This window comes from Babylonia areolata, chromosome 25 (genome assembly GCF_041734735.1).
Source record: "Babylonia areolata isolate BAREFJ2019XMU chromosome 25, ASM4173473v1, whole genome shotgun sequence".
Classification (NCBI taxonomy): Eukaryota; Metazoa; Mollusca; class Gastropoda; order Neogastropoda; family Buccinidae; genus Babylonia; species Babylonia areolata.
Window position 1 is genome coordinate 8,105,971 of NC_134900.1, and position 7,538 is coordinate 8,113,508.

The window sequence follows — 7,538 nt, forward strand, 5'->3', positions numbered from 1 at the left end:
GAAGATGCCTCTAAACTGTGTGTCTATTATGCACAATGTAAAAGGTCTTTAACAAACACATGTGATGCACAATAATAACCGACACATCGAGAACGCTGGTTCATTTTAAAAAACAAAAAACAAAAACAAAAACACCTTAAAATCGACATCACTTTTAAAACACATTGTCACAGTTTCATCGTGAAAGATGTTATCAAATCGTTTTGAACCAGTCTCAAAAAATACTCTTCTAAAAGATTCAAATTCTATGAGCCAACATCAAGATATCGATCACAACAGCAGATGGTCAGAACTTTCATATACTGAAATTGTAGTATGTTAGAAAATTCTCAAAAACATTCACAAAAATGCATACATGTGCTACATACAAATGCATCATACACTCTACATATAAATGCATCACACTCTCTTTCACTCTCTCTATAACTCTCTTCCTTCTTCACACACACACACACACACACACATTCTTTTCTTCCTGTATCACTGTATGGCCTCATCAATCGATGTCGAATCCTAGCTAGCTATCAATGTACAGACCACAGGGCAACACTGGTTTTGCATGCACAGTCTTCAACACATCGTCTCTGTTCGCATTTTACACACAACATTAAAACAAAACTTGTTATACAAACAAGATCACAACACCTTTGATACTATGGGGATTGTGGGGCAGGGGGTGGGGATGGTGTGGGGGGTATAGGATGGGGGGGGTCACGCTGAGGGGAATAAAGATACCAATAACACAATAATACAGGATGAAAAGTAAGCTACAAGTTCAACCATAAAAGCTACATATCAAGTCACTCACAAAGTATGGTTACCTTCAACAACAAAATTCACAGTTGACACTCATTCACTGGTACGGTAGCTAACATTACACACTGTCTCAGGTCTAATGCTACACAGTTACACTTTTAGTGGCAATGCTGTGCACTCTTCAAAAAACAAACAACAAATACAACAAAACGCCAATTGTATGTATCACAGTGAAAGCGCTGAAATGATCGACTCCAATCATTCCTGGCATGTCCACTGTCTAGATTTGCATAAGGATGAAAAAAGGGAAGAGACAGGGAAGTGGGGGGAAAAGAGGGGAAAAAACACACCCTCTGTGTGTGTGTGTGTGTGTGTGTGTGTGTGTGTGTGTGTGTGTGTGTGTGTTTTCTGTGTGTATGTGTGCATGGGTGCGCATGAATGCAATAATTTATGTGGGTGCAAGTATGTGTGTATAAAAAGAAAAGAAAAAAAAAAACCATCAGCAGTCAAGCACAACAGTGTTTTTCATATTCTTTATAAAGTGGTGCAGAGGCGAGATCAATAGAAAGCAGATGAGAACTCACTGTACAAGACACTGGTTTGTCCTGACCATGGCTACCCAATGAGAAAGGAGTTCTAAGAACCTTTTTTCATCGGTGAAGAACAGGATGGTGAAGAAACCAAGTGAAACCTGTGAACACTACACAACTGCTGACATGCCAGACTACCCAACTTTGTAGCCACTGAGATTCAGAGCGATAGCTGTTCACCAAGGTATGGCTTTTTTCAAGACAACCTCAAGTACAAGATGATTCCTCTCAGCTTTACAATAAGCAGAAATGATGATCAGAATACTTTGTGTTAGTTGATAGGGTTCAGGATGGAGGTCCCACAGCCTCTGACGGCCAGATGACGGCAGATTGATATCCGCTGTGTGCTGGGCTCAGCAAAGGAAGGCCTGGCCCAATCTTATCCTTATGCTGCTTTAACCTTATCTGGCTGACACCAGGTACCCATTCACACCTAGGTGGTTCACCCCCGAAAACGGAGTATGGCTGCCTACACGGCGGGGTAAAAACGGTTATACACGTAAAAGCCCACTCATGTACATACGAGTGAAAATGGGAGTTACAGCCCACGAACGCAGAGGAAGAAGAAGACACCTGGGTGGAGCGAGGAACACTGGAGTAAAACAAATGCCTTTCCCTAGGTCACATCTTGTCAAAATGGGGCCTCCAACTCCAATCACTGGTCAACAGTAGATCAGAAGTCTAATAACACCTAACCCACTCTGCCCCCCACACCTGACCCCCACCTCGCCCACCAAATTTCGACACAGCTCCCAGCAAAATCAGAATAGCTATACACCAGGAAGCTGTGCTCACTTCAGGACAATACTGACACTTTGGATCTCATGCTCACCAACACAAGCTTACAACTACACACACACAGACTGTCTTCACCGCCCTATCACTGAGGGTGTGTGGATTTTATGCCATGCTGCTTGCACTGCAAACAATCATATTATTTAGAAATGATTCCCTAAGAAAACTTACTAAGAGTAAACGCAAAGCTCTAAAATAAACAATGGTAAAGTGATTCTCCTGAAAACCTTGAAAGTGTAAACTTTGTAGAGATCTATCACATTTCCTGTTTAAAAGCAATGAGGTAAACAAGAGAGAGAGAGAGAGAGAGACAGACAGAGAGGGGGAGGGGGGCGGGGGAGTGGAGAGACTCAGAGATCTACTAAATTCCCTGCTCATGGGAGAAAGAACTGGGGAAGAAAAGACCGACAGACAAAGGGGAGAGAGAAAGAGTGCAAGGGTCTGGCAGACACGAATCATAATACAACCATAATCTGTTCCAAGAAAAAGAAAGCATCACTTGAAAATCATATAAAAACGGACAGCGTCCAATCCAAAACGTTCTCTAAAAAATTTATTTCATTCAAGATTTTGTTCTGTGTGGCAATCCATCATCAGAATGAACAACAATCAAACATAAACAACTTTCAATTCATTCATTATCATGTATTCAAGCTCAGCTCCTGTACATGTATATATATATATATATACATATATATATATATAGAAAGACACACCGTGACCAGCCCTGCATAACAAATACATGGATGTATGCAGTTCCTTCGTCCACACAGGATTTACACAAACTTTTGCACGCATCTCTCTCTCTCTCACACAGTCACACAGCCCATACATCCCCCTGTCCCACCCCCACCCCACACACAAACACCACACATACACAAACGCGCACAGTGGCTCTTCAAATACACAACAGAAGAAATATAACTTTCAAACAGTTAAGCCTGAGAGTGGATAAAAAAAAAAAAAAAAATCATAGTCCTTATAAAACGCTGGCAGCACAATGGATTCACAGTGTTGCTGGTGAAGAGAAAAGCCTTCACAAAGCATAGTTAGGGGTTCCATGTTCACCACTTCCATCACTGTGGATCCGGGGGCAGGAGGGGAGGCAGGACACCAAGCAGTTGGCAGCTACATGTACAAACGACTCACATACACTGGGAGCAAATCTACACTTACTTATTTTATACATCTTTCACGTTTTCTATTTAAAAAAAAAAGAAAAAAAAAAGAAAAAAAAAAAAGAAAGAAAAAAAAGTGCACTGGCTGTACCCTTTCTGTCTTGATATTTCCAGGAAAATGTAGTTTGTAAGAAAGACATCTTACAGTCTCTGACAGACAAGAGGGAGAAGGCAGAAACAACAAGAGACAGACAGACAGAGAAAGAAAGACAGGGGATGAAGGAAAGTAAAAAGGCAAAGAGACACACAGAGACAGAGATAGACAGACAGAATAACTGACAGAAAGAGTACAGCTAACCCAGACTGTGCTCAAGTCCAACTATTCCACACAGACTGTACAAAAAAAAAAAAAAAAAAAAAAAAAGCCAAGCCCCCAGATGAAAGGAAGGCGACAGATCACACTGCGACACTAGGGCATGAATGACAGAGGCACACACCACAACACACTGTTAACCACGCCATCCAGACCTCCACCTTGCATCACACGCTGAATGGAGATTATTGTGCAACTTTGCTTGGGGGTCCTTCGATGCATCCTGAAAATGCAGTCTGTAGGAAAATTAAAAAAAAGGAAAAATATAAAAAATAAAGCGCAAAGCACACATACAGTCTCTACTTTGCAGCAAAAATACAGAACACAACATTATCACTGCAAAACATGGGTACGTACACACAACAAAATCATGCTTCATCTGGATATCGGAACACATACTGAGCAAGCAAAAACAGAAACGGAACTCAACACTGACCATCCAGCCAAGGGCTAAAATGAAAAGTGCAAGGTAGTGTGAACGGGTTTGCAATTAAAAAATGTACACACACATGCCAAAAATTTGTTCAACGATTTCATCAAGACAGAATGCATACGTGTATATACAGATCAATGAACAGCCTGCAACCACACACACACACACACACGCACACGTCTCCTTTTCACAGTCTGTGCTAAAAAATCACAATGGGACAGACCAACAGCAGAAAGAAATGTGGACACTGGATGTGGAAGGGGGCTGTGGGAGTGGGAGGGGGCTGAATGGGAAGCATCAGCTACAGACAGCCAGGAAAAAAACAATACCTCAGTCACTGGCTGAGTTGAACAGAAAACCAAAACATCCTCTGTTCTCTCTGTCCACCTCATTAGTTCCTTTTGAGCTGTGCATGTTTTACTAATCCCTCAGTTTTGTGCCTCAGTGCCAATGTTCTCCAACGTACCTTCTATCACATGGATCCAGATCACATCATTCGCCTGTAACAGCACACAAACTGAGAAAGGAGAGACTGGACTGAACAAGTCTGATGTCATTCTTAAACACCTACCCACCACCACTTCGTCGACAAAACCAGTCAAGTGAAAAAGACTGTCTTCAACCCAAAACGTGCTGTCAACTACACAAGAACAACAAGATTTTGCTGTTGTTCAAATCAAAAGAAAAAAAAATCATGGTTGCTTGGGGTTTTAAGTATTTCTGAACAGAGAAAACAGCTTCAGGAAAATGGTTACAAAAGTCTGTTAACTTCTTTTGAACACTACCACTTAGTAATGTGCTGTGAAAACCTAGCATTCTGCCCACTGTATCCTTCTGAGAACACATAGGAACACCTAGCATTCTGCCCACTGTATCCTTCTGAGAACACATAGGAACACCTAGCATTCTGCCCACTGTATTCTTCTGAGAAAACATAGGAACACCTAGCATTCTGCCCACTGTATTCTTCTGAGAACACATAGGAACACCTAGCATTCTGCCCACTGTATCCTTCTGAGAACACATAGGAACACCTAGCATTCTGCCCACTGTATCCTTCTGAGAACACATAGGAACACCTAGCATTCTGCCCACTGTATTCTTCTGAGAACACATAGGAACACCTAGCATTCTGCCCACTGTATTCTTCTGAGAACACATAGGAACACCTAGCATTCTGCCCACTGTATGATTCTGAGAACACATAGGAACACCTAGCATTCTCTCCACTGTATGATTCTGAGAACACATAGGAACACCTAGCATTCTCTCCATTTTATCCTTCTGAGAACACATAGGAACACCCTAGCATTCTCTCCACTGTATGCTTCTGAGAACACATAGGAACACCTAGCATTCTCTCCACTGTATGCTTCTGAGAACACTGAGGAACACCTAGCATTCTGCCCACTGTATCCTTCTGAGAACACATAGGAACACCTAGCATTCTGCCCACTGTATCCTTCTGAGAACACATAGGAACACCTAGCATTCTCTCCACTGTATGCTTCTGAGAACACATAGGAACACCTAGCATTCTGTCCACTGTATCCTGAGAACACATAGGAACACCTAGCATTCTGTCCACTGTATCCTGAGAACACATAGGAACACCTAGCATTCTGTCCACTGTATCCTGAGAACACATAGGAACACCTAGCATTCTGCCCACTGTATCCTGAGAACACATAGGAACACCTAGCATTCTGCCCACTGTATCCTTCTGAGAACACTGAGGAACACCTAGCATTCTGCCCACTGTATCCTTCTGAGAACACATAGGAACACCTAGCATTCTGCCCACTGTATCCTTCTGAGAACACATAGGAACACCTAGCATTCTCTCCACTGTATGCTTCTGAGAACACATAGGAACACCTAGCATTCTGCCCACTGTATCCTGAGAACACATAGGAACACCTAGCATTCTGTCCACTGTATCCTGGAACACATAGGAACACCTAGCATTCTGCCCACTGTATCCTGATAACGCATAGGAACACCTAGCATTCTCTCCACTGTATCCTGAGAACACATAGGAACACCTAGCATTCTGCCCACTGTATCCTTCTGAGAACACTGAGGAACACCTAGCATTCTGCCCACTGTATCCTTCTGAGAACACTGAGGAACACCTAGCATTCTGCCCACTGTATCCTGAGAACACATAGGAACACCTAGCATTCTGCCCACTGTATCCTTCTGAGAACACTGAGGAACACCTAGCATTCTGTCCACTGTATCCCGAGAACACATAGGAACACCTAGCATTCTGCCCACTGTATCCTGAGAACACATAGGAACACCTAGCATTCTGTCCACTGTATCATTCTGAGAACACTGAGGAACACCTAGCATTCTGCCCACTGTATCCTTCTGAGAACACATAGGAACACCTAGCATTCTGCCCACTGTACCCTTCTGAGAACACTGAGGAACACCTAGCATTCTGTCCACTGTATCCTTCTGAGAACACTGAGGAACACCTAGCATTCTGTCCACTGTATCCTTCTGAGAACACTAAGGAACACCTAGCATTCTGTCCACTGTATCCTTCGGAGAACACTGAGGAACACCTAGGATCCTTCGGAGAACACTGAGGATCCTTATAAATGAGAACACTTAGGAGCCTTCTGGGAACACATAGCATCCTGTGGAGAACACCTTGTGCTCTGCATGTAACACCTATCATTCTCTTGACAACACCTATCACCTAGCATTCTATGTAGAACACCTATTAATCTGCTGAGAACACCTAGTATTCTGTTAACATCACCTAGCATTCAATGTGGAACACCTATTAATCTGCTGAGAACACCTAGTATTCTGTTAACATCACCTAGCAATCTATGGGGAACACCTATTAATCTGCTGAGAACACCTAGTATTCTGTTAACATCACCTATCAATCTATGGGGAACACCTATTAATCTGCTGAGAACACCTATAATTCATAGGACTGCTCATAGCATTCTGTGGAATACACCTAGCATTCTGCTAAAAAAAACATCAACAACAACAACAACAACAAAAAACATAAGCATTCTGCTGAGAAACACCTAGCACTACTGACAACACATTGTATTCTTCTGAAAAGAGCTAACATTCTGCTGAGGACACCCATCATCTTGCAGATGACACGTAGTATTCTGCAGAGGACACTCAGAATTCTGCTAGAAGTATGTAGGAATTTGCTTAACACATCTAGCCTTTCACTAATTTTTACTGAGGGTACCTGGCATTCTGCTGAAGACAGTATTTTGCAGAGGGTATCCAGCATTCTGCTAATGCCACAGCTTCCAGACTTGAGTGACCACATCTAACTTTCCACAAGGAGCACCATGTATTTTTGCTGAGGACATGTGGTCTAAAGCTTACAACATCTAACACGGAGTATTTTGTTATTTTACTGATGATACCTTGCGCTGCATTCTGTAATGTTTTACATTACGTTCCTGTTGCTACAGATTTCT

General features: G+C 42.4%; 1 long non-coding RNA gene across 1 annotated transcript in view; it reads left to right on the forward strand.

Moving 5' to 3' along the window:
- LOC143299510 (uncharacterized) overlaps positions 1–4,602 on the forward strand; it is a 4,733-nt gene extending 131 nt beyond the window's left edge. The window contains exons 1-2 of the long non-coding RNA XR_013057543.1: positions 1–1,861; positions 1,904–4,602. The exon at positions 1–1,861 is cut by the window's left edge and continues 131 nt beyond it. This is a non-coding gene — a long non-coding RNA (uncharacterized LOC143299510). The remainder of the gene's footprint in view (positions 1,862–1,903) is intronic.
- The last annotated feature ends 2,936 nt before the right edge of the window (positions 4,603–7,538 follow it).